This window comes from Calliphora vicina, chromosome 4 (assembly GCF_958450345.1).
Source record: "Calliphora vicina chromosome 4, idCalVici1.1, whole genome shotgun sequence".
Lineage (NCBI taxonomy): Eukaryota > Metazoa > Arthropoda > Insecta > Diptera > Calliphoridae > Calliphora > Calliphora vicina.
Window position 1 is genome coordinate 19,762,967 of NC_088783.1, and position 13,490 is coordinate 19,776,456.

The window sequence follows — 13,490 nt, forward strand, 5'->3', positions numbered from 1 at the left end:
CTAATTTAGCAGTTTGCACTAATAATGATAGTGCAAAATTAGTGCAATCATTTTGTTCATATTTAGTGCTGAGTTGAAAATTAGCAGTCTCACTATACATTAGTGATAGTGAGTTAAAAAATTTTGCACTCAAAATTAAATTAGTTGATTTAAAAAAATGCAATCATCAGTTTATTGCAACTTTTTTGTATACACTAATTTGATTGCAACTTCAAATTGTGCACTAAATTTTTAAGTTCAAAATGGTTGAAGTTTATTCCTGTACACTAATTTAAAACTTAAGACTAATATTTCATTAAAAATAACAAAAAATATTTAAAATTTTTGTTTTTCGAATTTGGTTTCAACAATTTCATGACTACTCATTTTTGAAAATTTAGTGATAGCATGTTCAATGCAGCCTTTTTTTGATTGCAGGTTAAAATTTTGCACTAATTAATTGTAGTGCACTAAATCTTCGTTTAGTGATAGTTAAAAAATGATCACTATCACTATTTTTTTTAGTGCTAGTTAAGAAATAAGCATTATCACTAAAGCTGATAAAAAATAGTGCAAACTAAATTTTTTGCAATTTTAGTGAGTGATAGTGCAATGCTGATTTCAATCAACATTTAGTGCACTACCCCCAACTATGATACATACATATATCACATAATTATCTTTTCAACGCATCTTAAATCAATTAAATCCGATACGAAAAAGATACAAATATTTAAAGTTACATCCCAAGATTTTTTTGGATGTATTATAAATTTTAATTTTCCTTTAATTTCCTTTATTTTAATATCCCCCTTCATTCCATTTAGCATAATTGAATTTCCTTCATCTGACATTTCTCATCCTACACTATTGTGAATCATCCCAATAAGTATTTCATTTAGTTAATCGTGATCTTTTACTCTACAACTGCATTGAAAATTTGGTATGGGTGATAAAAATGTGAATAAAAGAGGAAATAATTGTGTTTAATTTAATAAAAAGGCATAAAAATATAAATCAATATGTATTGAATAAAAAGCAATAGAAATAAAAATGCTAAGTATTAAATAAATCAGTGAAATTCGTCGTGTAATGTAAACAATTAGCAAATTGCAATGCTTTGAAGCCGGCTGTCGCGAAATAACCGCGAAGTTAGTAACGAACAAAATTCAAGTGCGTGTGTGGGTTGGTGTGTGTGGAAGAATAAATAAACAAAAGCAACAAGTGCAAGTGGCTAATAAATCTCTACGAAAGGAAAATGTAAACAAATTGATGTTGTTGTTTGAAAGTTATGGCCAACAGTGGGCAAATAATTGAAATAATAAACAGAACTTTTAAAATAGCATTTTTAATGTTATGTATTGTCATTTAATACAATATGAATAAAATAATTATTGAATTCTTAAATAAGAAATAAAATCAAATATAAAATAATATACAAATCAAATAATTAAATACGAAAATAAACATTTAGCAGCTTTAAAACGGTAAGTTTGTCTTTATCAGTTTTTGGAACTTTTTTTTTTTAAAATAACGAATTATTTAGTAAAATTATCATTTCCTCCATTGTTTATGTGTTCAATCTATTAAAAATTCTGAAAATTTTCAATAACAAACAAATGTTTGCAAGCCGTTTGAAAATATATTTTGAAGAACAAAGAATAACAAGGGAAGCCTCTCAATTTTTCTACAACAACAAATACATTTAAACAAAATGTTACCAATACATTCAAAGAGTTAGGTTTTTTATGACAACCGACTTAGGTTTTTTTTGACAGCGTATCACTTCTTGTTAATATTCTTTGTTGAAGAATTTGACTAAAAATCGAATGCTTGGTCCCAAAAAAGTCGATTAACTAAAAAAATTTAATATGTAGTAGAAAAAAGTCGTCTTTTTTTAGATTGTTAAAAAAATATTTTATTGCAACAGTATACTAAAACTAATGTACACACAATAACAAACTTTTAGAAAAGTGCGTGATAATAAACATGTCATATTAGTAATGTAAATTTGTCTACAATTTTATAAATTTAAATCTAAATATTAGAAACAAAAGTGATAATGTTATGATACATTTAATTTTTATTGCTAAATATTGAAAAATGGGCATCAATAATTTTAGAAACCATGTAAAACCATGGTAAAAAGTTGAAAAAAAGTCGAAAAATCGACTTTTCATAAATTACCAAGAGTCGACTATTCAAACATTTAAAAAAGTCGAAAGTATTTTTAAAATTTTTTTTTTTTTAAGTCGTAACTTAATGTTAATGAATTCATCATGAATTAAAATTATTGAATGTATTAAAATTATTTCATCCAAAAATAGGACTGAATTAAAATTTAAATGAATTCATTAGCTATTCACTTTCATTCTAAATCATTTTTTAATTCTCTTTTCAGTTCAGATAAAAATGACAAAAAATAAACTTTGTTTCTTTAATAAAATGGGTTTCATCGCTATTCTAAGCTATTTCGTAATCAAGCTATATTTAAATCTCAAAAGGGTTTGTCGAAAAAAAAGATTTTTTCTTGTCATATTTATTATAATTAAAATATTCAATGGAGTGAATTAAAATTCCTTTTAATCGTGGATGAATTCTTTCAAATTTTAATTCAATTTTTTTTTTTGATGAAACGTATTGTTACGAAATTGTACTTGAATTCAAATATAACGATTTTAAGGGCTGATTTAAAAGTAGCATAATGCTTTCAAATAACATTGCTGTAATAGCAAACTGTAACATATCTGTGGGTATTATTAAATAAAAGCTTTCAGTTGACCATTAATCGTAAGTTGGCAACGCTGTTTGAATTCGAATATTCAGTTAAAGAACATTGTGGAAAGTACACCACAGATGGCGAATGATCTAGAATATTCGAACTTTAACAGTTAAAGAGCAATCTAGAGTGCAGATGGCAGTGTTATAAATAGTGGCAGAGGCAAAGCAAATTAATAAAGTAGACTCAGTAGAACAGCTGACTATTTTTTTTACTTTGGTCTGAACTGTCAATTCACTTGTGGTTGTTGTGGCGAAAAATACAACAAGCCCAAAAGCAAAACCAACAACAGGCAACTTTGACAGCTCAGACCTTAAACCAAAAACAAAATTGTTTGTTGTTTTTGTAAATGTTGAATTTGTTGTAGTACTGTCGCTACTTTATTAATATACTTTGGGCAGAGGTTGCAGTCGTTAGTGAGTTTATCAGAGACGCTTTTCGAATAAACATCAACTTAGTGCCTTAAAGTGTGTTGTGTTTTTCAAGTAAATTCGTGTACAACATTGAGTGGCTATTTAATTCTGTGGTTGTTGTACATTTTGAATAAATAAAGAGTTGTTACAATTTTCAAACTACTGAACGGCTTTTATTTGCAATCAAAAGTATCCGGTTTATTTAAAGGAAATAAACCAAACGTTTTGAAAAGGTTAAAACGTAACAGTATGTGTTCAATAATTTTAATTCATGATGATTCAAATTATTTTTTAACTCATGGTAAATTAAAAATCAAATATGAATCATCCATTTACAGCACTTCAATAAATCTTTTTGGGCTACAATTAAATTGGCTCTCAAGATTTCATGGCAAATAGAGTTTCTATTGTACAAATTTCCATTTAAATTATCCACACGAACAGAAATATATGTCTATTATAAAACTTAATATTGCTTCGAAACTACATTTTAACGTATTTCTTATTTACTTTCCATTGCAACTTTAACATTATTGTGAATAAATCAAATAAGCAATTGCACTCTATTGTGATTTAGTAACATTTTATTAATGGTATTCAATAATCTATTGAGTTTAATATCCGGCCAGGCATTTTCAAAACTGTTTTATATATTTATGTAGTTATTTTGGTAGTTTTGTCTTAATAAAGTGATTTTTAAAGAAAATGTTTTTTAAACAAATCTTAATATGTAAGACATGTTATTATAATTATAAATAATATAAAGCAAGCATTTTTAAATAGTACTCCATGTTACAGTCTTAATTACAGTCCTAACATGTTTACAGCAATTTTCTTTTTATTTCTTTATGCTAAAATTTAAATTTAATTTTTAATTTCTTATTTGTTCATTACATGCATAGAAAATCTTCAAGGTCTTTCTGCTGTTTCTTATTTTATGCTCCATATATTCTTTAGAGATTTATCCGTCTCCACACATACAACACACTTATACATACGTAGGAAACACTTGGCTTTAATTTTCATCAAATCATTTAGCTAATTTTCACTTTTCCAAACTGTAGCACATTCACACTCAAACAAATGCAAAAATATTCATTCAGACATATTTAGTAGACCTTATCAGCGCGGAAAATTGCTAGGTCTTTGCTTTTTAGGCCTTCTAAAAGGCATATTTCGACATTAGACATTGTTCTTTCATCATAGGAATATCATGTGCAAAATTTCAATATATTATTTGCAATAAATTTTAAGTTTCCACTTGACAGATTTTGCACATTTTCAATACCAAGCTTTTCTGGTCCATATCTTGTCTTCAACAGATGGACGGACAAAGCTAGTGTTTTATATATAAAACTACACACGTAAAGTAAATTCTTTATGTTTTATGCTGAATATATTCCCTGCTTCAGCAGACCTTCAAATAGGCTTTATTTGTTAGGTCGAAATTATTTAGGCTGGGCGTCCCACAGAGGGATGGATGGCTTCATACATTTTTTGGCAAAAATTATAAGGAGTGATCATAATATTGACCAAACTAAGAAAAAAATAAAATTTTATCAAAATCGACCACGCCCAACGCCCACTGCCCATACAATCCAAATAGATTTTTTCGCATAAAATTTTTCCTATCCAAGTAAAAGTCTAGAGATTTGGTACATTTATTTTCTGAAACAAAAGAAGAACGTATTCCGAGTTTCAATAAAATCGGCCATGCCTTCCACATACCGCCCATGCAATCCAAATGCAATACATTTGTGTGCAAAATTTATAAGGAGTGGTCTTAGAGCATTGAAATTTGGCACCGAGAATTAATTGGACCAAACTAAGAAAAAAATAAATTTTTATCAAAATCGACCACGCCCACTGCCCATACAATCCAAATAGGTTTTTTCGCATAAAATGTTTCTTATGCAAGTAATAGTCTAGAAATTTGGTACATATATGTTTTTTGAAACAAAAGAAGAACGCATGCCGAGTTTCAATAAAATCGGTCACGCCCACCGCCCACGAAACCCATACATAGATAAGAATTTTTTTTGATATTTCGTTTATTATTCGACAAAAAATGTTAAGTTTTCATCCTGTTCCGAAAACTATTTTTTTTAAATCGAAACAAGACACTCCCAACTTTCATTTTATTAAAGAAACAGCTTGGGGGAAAGTGGGGCTACATTTTTTTTTCCATGGAAAATCAAAAATAAAATAATTTTTAGGGACTTATAGATTTGGGCATATCTTCTTAACGGTTTATGATATCTTCATAATTTTTTTTTATTTATGGATTTTTGAAATTGAGTGTTTGAAAAATAGACTTTTTGAAACCAAAATTTTTCTGTGCGTCCTTGTGCATGCATAACAAGGCCCTTAGGAAGGCCTCTTTACTGCATCATTTTCCAGCAGAGTTTCTTATTCTTCTTCTTGTTACAAAAGAAGTAACAAGGGTAGCAACAAAACTCAAGAAGCATATTAACACTTTAGGGACTTTTGCCAAGTTGTGTACATACAGTGAGAGGTAAAATAGTTACAACTAGAAACTGTTTTAAAACTGTCAAGATGATTTATTAAATTAAGCAATTAAATTTTTTTTACATTTTTGGTTTTATAATGAGTTTTTATTTCCCCAAAAAAGAATTAATAAATTTAGTTTTTATTATTGATATTATAATATGTTATATTTCTCTTAGCCAGCACTGTTTATGAGTATGAGGATGTATTTATTTGCACAGTTTTCATAAGCTCAAGTACAAACAACATCTATTCATCCATCCATTCGTTTGAGTTCGTACATTGAAAATTAAAATGTTTAATTTTAAATTTTAGATTTAACGCATTATTAACATGTTAAATTTTAATAATCAGAGAATTTTTAATAACTCAATGTTAAAATGAAAATTAATGATAAATTACAAAGAAGAACGCTAATTACTATGTACTTGCATGCTAATGAAGTCTAAACATTTGAGTTTTTATTTAATGAAAGTATTAATTTAATACAATTTTGGTATTTTGTTTAAGTAATCTTATCATTTAAATAATCTTTATTTGTTAAGGTTTTATTAAATAGGATTTATGTAGTTAGTTATAATAATTTAAAGTGATTAATAAACGATAATAATTCAATAAGTCTTAGGACTTATAAAGTATAAGCTCATTAAATAAATATTAAAATTAAATTTATAAGAATTTAGTTGAGACTAAGAGAATTTCTTTAAAATAAATCATAAACATATTCATTCATCATTTCAGGGATGTTCAAGTCTGAGTTTAACTAAAAATATTGGAATTTAAATTGCTAAGTTTATAAGAATTTTTTTAATTTTCTAAATATTATTTAAATATTGTTCTGAATCGGGAGTTTCGAAAGGAATATTGTGCGAATTTGTATTCTAAAAAAATCGTATTGTGAATATCTTATAAATTTGAAAACTTACTTAGTTCCTTTAGGGAAATCATGCCGAAACATTTGGTAGTTTCCACTTACATGATTTGAATCGAAAACTTTAATTGCTCAAATCTTGTGATTAGGTTCATCATTGTTCATACACACGATCATAAAACTTTAACCGTCCGTTAGTCGCAACTGATCTGGTTGATACAGGCAAACAAAATTTTATTGTAAATTTTTCTAAGCACCCTAAATTTTAAGCAATTTTTTGATAAAAATATATTTTTACTTCAATTTTATTTTTATTACTCTTTTAAATACATTCAATTTAATATTGTTTTTATGGTTTCGAAATAAAAAGTAAAGAGTTTATTTTCAAACGCGCCGTGAGAAGGGTATATATAAGTTTGTCATTCCGTTTGTAATTTCTACATTTTTCATTTCCGACCCTATATATATTCTGGATCCTTATAGATCGCGGAGTCGATTCAGCTATTATGTTCGTCTGTCTGTCTGTTTGTTGAAATCAATATTCTGAAGACCCCTGATATCTTCGGGATAATTCAATAATTCTGTCAGACATGCTTTCGAGAAGTTTGCTATTTAAAATCAGCAAAATCGGTCCACAAATGGATGAGATATGAGGAAAAAACCAGGACAACGTAGATTTTTGACCTATATCTGTATTACTCAGTCATTAATATGGACAATATGGATATCTAATGATAGATATTCCAAAGACTTTGCAACGACGTATATAAGACCATAGTAAGTCGGACCTACAATGGGTCAAAATCGGGAAAGATATTTTTTAAACCGAATTTTATTTTTCACAAAAAAAAAAATTAAAAAACAAAAAAATTTTAAAAATTCAATTCGAAAATTTTTTTTCCAAAAAATGCAAAAAAAAATAAATTTTGTTCACCTAAAAATATTTAAAATTTTTATTTTGATGTATAATTTGATGAAGGGTATATAAGATTCGGTACAGCCGAATATAGCTCTCTTACTTGTTTTTATTGATATCAATTTAATACATTGCGACTAGTCTCGATTGAAAATGATTGCGACTAACGGAGGGTTAAACGACTTGCATTGCATATCAGGATGAAAATTGTGTATGCAACACTGTATTGTGTCTTCGCTTACATGTTTATTGTGTCTTAGCTAAATGTTTGTGGAAAAAAATAATTCACTCAATATATAATAGCAAGTTGATTCCATATTTATCAAAAACAAAAAGTAGAATTTGACAGTTCAGCATCAAAGTTCAAAATAAGAATTTCAAAATTGAGCAATAAACTGGATTTTCTTTATTTTCCTATTTGCAAAGTAAAATTCATTGAAATCTGCCCATATTGGTATTTGTACAAGTAACGAACTCCATAAGGTTTTGCAAACAAGAGGTGTCGACGTTGACACCCTGTATCTCACCTTGTATTCTAACAGGTTGATCACAATTTAAATTCTTTGAAAGCTTATGTCCTCCTCCAGCATTCTTTGGTACACAATTTTGCAATTAAACCTACATTTTAGAATATACAAGGTGGCGCAAAAGTAATCCTCCTATCAGAAAATGCTATAAATTTTGCGATTGGCCCCTAATGTCAGTTCTGTTTTGACATTTGTGTAGTAAACACATGCGAAATACACGTTAATAAACAATGTTACGCTATACTGCTCCAGAACGCGGAATATTGCTGACTATTTATTTGACCAATAATAAGATGATTTTTCATCAAAAATAATCATGACTGATGTTCCCATTTCCATCTTAGCGGGTACGTAAATATGCAAAATTTACGCTTCTGGGGCACTGAAAATCCGCGTGTAACCCACGAAGAGCCATTACACCCGCTCAAAGTCACATCGGACCTTTTTTCTTCGAAGACGTCGCGGGCCAAAATGGTGAGCGCTACAGAGCAATGATCAACGAGTTATTTTTGCCGCAACTTGATGAATTCGGATTGTGAAAACATGTGGTTTCAACAGGACGGTGCAACGGCACACACTGTACGTGCCACTACCGATATGCTGAAGGATGCATTTCCCGGGCGCCTAATTTCCCGTTTTGGCGATTTGCACTGGCCAGCAAGATCGCCAGATTTGACCGCTCCGCTTCTTTTTGTGGGGCTTTTTGAAGTCGCGGGTTTATGTCAACAAGACTCAGACTCTTGCAGCTCTTAAAGACAATATCCGTCAAGAATGTGAGGACCTATCGCCGGAAGTTTTGGCCAAAGTGATGGAAAATGCCTTAAAAAGGGCTCAAATGAAAATCAACTGTGGCGGCGGCCATTTACATGACATCATATTCTCGACTTGATGTAAAAAAAATTAAAAGACCAAATAAAAATAATCCACAAGAAGAATCATAGTTTTTAATTTTTTTTTAATTACAGCCAAAAAACATCGGAAGTTTACTTTTGCGCCACCTTGTACATACAAATTAAATACCAATTTTTTGCGATCGGTTCCACAGTGCGTCTGTGATTTTGGTGCAATTTATTATTAAATTGGTTGCAAATTTTTAGATGAGATGACACAATTAATCGAAATTCATCTGTCAGTTGACTTTCTGTTGCTACAACCGAAAATACGAAAATAACGATTGACGCACAGTGGGGGATCTGAGATAAAAGTGGAAATAAATCTAAACGAATAGACCGATTTTAATAAAAATTCTCATGCCTATAGAGGAGGTGTTGATAAGTTTAAGTTTTGAATTGGGGCTTATAACACTTAGGGGCGCCGAGCCACAATGCCCCAAAGTGGGGCACCTCGGGTATATCAAAAACTAAAAATGATTTCGGTCTATTCGTTTAGAAGTTACAGATTTATTTCTTTACCATAATTCTGTGAAGACTTGGCAATAAATGGTTTATCTGTTCGGTGCTGACAAGTCTTGTCTTTGGAAATACCGCAAACGATTTTGAACGATCATTATTATTAGCCAGAGGTGCTAATAATAATGAACTAGTTCCGCCACGACGAATTAGTAAGCCACTAACAACTACTACTAGTGAGTAATAATAAATTTGTCAGAGAGCGGAGTTGAACTCATAACCTCTCGTTTTATAGTCAAATGCGCTAATCCCTAAAGCACAGAGTCTTATTTGTATTGCTCTATACATATTTGATATGCATCATGCTTGATTTTAATAGTTGCACGCACTGCAATACTTTTTGGATTCCAAATAATTTTTAAAGTTCTTTTTTGTGAATTTTTCTAATCCTTTACATCATCACTTAATATGATTACAAATTATAAATTCCTTTAAACTTAAACTTTTTAAACAAACCACAAATTAAATTCTCTACTTAAGTATTAACTTTAAAATATATACATACATATGTGTTTATTAAATTTGTATTGCTCTATTTTCAACACTATAAAACATTAAATGCAACTTCATATATCATTTTGATTTATTACTCTACTCAACTCTCGGTGAACACTTTTGTTTTATAACTCCTTTAATAGGTGTAAAGAAATCATATCACTTAAAAACGTATACTACAAAGCGAAATCTTGAGGTAAAACTTTATCATTTTGTTTTTCGTTGCTGCTGTTGCTGCCGTTGTTGCTGTTGATGTTGTTTCGTTTTATTTATTTTGTTTCTTAAAGTTAATTTAAAGTTTTTCATCAGCAGAACTCTTTACAAAAATAGACTTAATTTTCAACAAATTCGTTTACCTGATACAAACATTGTAAGTACGAGTTCTTCGACTCGCACAATATACATATAATTCAAGCTAAAGGCGACAAGAACGATGACGATGAAGACTTGCAAAAATATATTTATATACTAGCAACAATATATACACTCTTGTTGCACATTCACTTATATATTTATGTGAAAATATACATAGAATAAGTAAAGACATACACATACTCGTTAACAAATATTATACTCCTGTATTTATATTCATAGATAATCTGAGAAGTACTTTCAATATCTTAAATATAGGGCTTTAAGTATATCATGATTGCATGAAAGCTGTCTATCAATGTTCCAATGTCACGTTTTAGTCCCTAAATTATCATTTGTTATCAGTATTTCGCGATCGTTATAATCAAGTGCCTGAACATTTTAATTTAGATTCAACAGTTACTGAATATAATAATCACACTAAACATTTTATTTTGATTTTGAAAGAGTGTCACGTTCGCTATCGTAAGAGTATCATTTTTCAAAAGCAAATGTTTTTATTATTTTAAAATGCTTATTTAGGGAAAATTACAAGAGATCCACTAAAGTATAAAGAATATTGCAAAAAGAAAAAGTTTGAGCCTTATATACCTGAAAAGGAAAATTTGGATAAAACCGTAAAGAAGGCAGAAAAAGTACTACAGAGCTAAGATTTTTTCGAAATTACTTGAAATAATAATTATTACAAACGTGACGGGAAAATATGTCACGTGTTAAATCACACTAAAGGTTGTAAAAAACGAATGTAAATTAAATATCAACATAAAGCCAGATTATGTTATTGGACATAGAGAATTATACATAGAGACGAGACACTATTATTTGTCAAACAAAAATACAACAAAAAATATGTTTGATACAACAACAAAATACATTGAATAGCATGTATATTGTTGTTGCGAGATATAGGTTTTTGACAACAGACTTAGGTTTTAGACAATTACGTCTGGTCTCTATGTTACCCTATGCTATTGGATGTATGACTTATAAATGCGGGATTTTTTAAATTGTAAGCTTTTATTTTGAAACATTTGTACATACATACATTTAATCAAAGTATTGGCCATTTGATGTCACTGAAATCATTGCATAGATGACACGCAAAATTTGACAAAATTCAATGATGACGTTCGTCATTGTATTGATGTCTCTTTTCGTTTCATTGATGCCATTTGTCATAATATTGATGTCAAAATTCTGGTGATAGGGCATCATCAATATGAAGATGAATTTTTCTATGAGTGCAGAGAGACCGTTCTGCATCGATCTAATCAAATAGTAGTCGGACGGGGCAAAGTCTGGACTATAAGGCGGGTAGGCAAAACTTCCCAACCACTTCTTTCTAAATAGTTTTTAACAGGTATTGTAACATGTGGCCGAGTGTTGTCTTGATGAAATTTTACGGTTTCATGTTTTGCAGTATATTCTGGGCATTTTCGACAAATGCTTGCTTCAAACGAATCCGTTGCGTTCGGTACAGATTCCATGGGATGATCTGGCCAGATTTCAGCAGCTCATAATAAATAGGACCCTTTTGTTCTCACCAAATTCAGAGCATTACCTTAGCGCCGTGGATTTTTGGCTTTGGTGTCAATTCGGCTGGTTGCACGTACGATCTATTATGCTTCGGGTTATCGTAATGGATCCATTTTTCATCGAAAGTAATGATTCGGTGCAAAAAAGATTTTCTTTTATAGCGTTCAAACATCGTCATTTCAGACATGAAAAATCGTCTTTCAAACGTTGCTGTTTACACTATAATGTTCAATAACTAACTGAGAATAAATGACAGATATGTACCCTTCAAATTGACATATAAGTTATTAAAAACAAAAACCACTTTCAAAAGCTACGCTATAAATTGTAAATCTCACAGATTGAAATCATACACCCAATACTTTCGTTAAAAAAAATGTAGATGATACGTTACTGCATGTGTGCGCAGTGAAAAACTCTATTGGATGGGACAAGGATTCCAAAATGAAAATATATTTGGTTAGGCACCTTTTCATATAATACAGTGTTACTAAAATGTAATCAACACGTGGAAATCTAATTGCATGTGGCAACGTCTTGTTGAAAATACATATCGTATATATCAATATCATCTAATTTAGGAATAAAGAACTGTGTTATCATGTCTAAATATCGATCACTGCTAATAGTTTGATCAGTCTCATTTTCGAAGAAGCACCAAACAGGACACATTGAGGATGACTTTAATTTTCGACAATCATTTGAGGGTTCTCTGAAAATGTGTTTCATTTCTTAGGATGATTTTGTTCGAAACTTTATTCAACTATTAGAAAACTACTTTTCAGCCTGAACTAGTACATTTATTGCTCTAACACCAACACACGCAAACATACTCTTGAAACGTATTATTTACCTTCATCTTACTGACGGTGTACGTGTGCTATGCAAATATTGTTAAGGATTCAAGATTGAGTTTTATTTTTCTTTGTCGTTTCTGTTGTTGTTGTAGTTGTTTTTGCTACTTTCCTGTATGAATTGCCAAAGTACAAGGCATAAGAAAATTGTAACTTGTTACTCTACTCTACTATACTCCACTATACATACATATGTACATTCCACAACTTAATGTCAGAGTAGCTGTGTGTAGTGCACAGGATTGTTGAAATCCTGTATCCCAGCATTTCCGAGAAAGTGTCCCGAAGAAGTGATTTTACCTACAGTTATTTAAGCAAGTTCGTGTCCTATGATGAAGTCAGTTAAGCCTACATAGATTACAAAGACTAAATTCCGGATTACAAAAGGACATTTTGTGACAATAGACCATCCAAAAGATTAGATTTGGTTGGTAAAAAAACTATATTCGAAAGAGCTAGAGACACAAAAAATTCAAGTGTCTACTCACTAGATTACTAAGAGACACTAAAGTGGCAATTAACTTCATGGTAGTTTACCTGGGATGTATATAGTAACTAATTGACTCCTTTTTGCATTACAAACAGCAGTTATGTATTTATAAACTATATAGTAATTAGGCGATAGTGAAAATTGCTGCCTAATAGGAACTAAAGTAGTTAATGCAGAACTGCTGGGTAGTGCACAGGATTGTTCAAATCTCTGGATGTGTGTGTATGCATAAGCTATATGAATAAGTAGAACGAACGTCAACGTTATAATATTCCTTTAGGTTTTTTAATATAACTTTACTGCGTTCTTTCGTTTCCTCAATGTTTTTTTGTTGTTTTCAT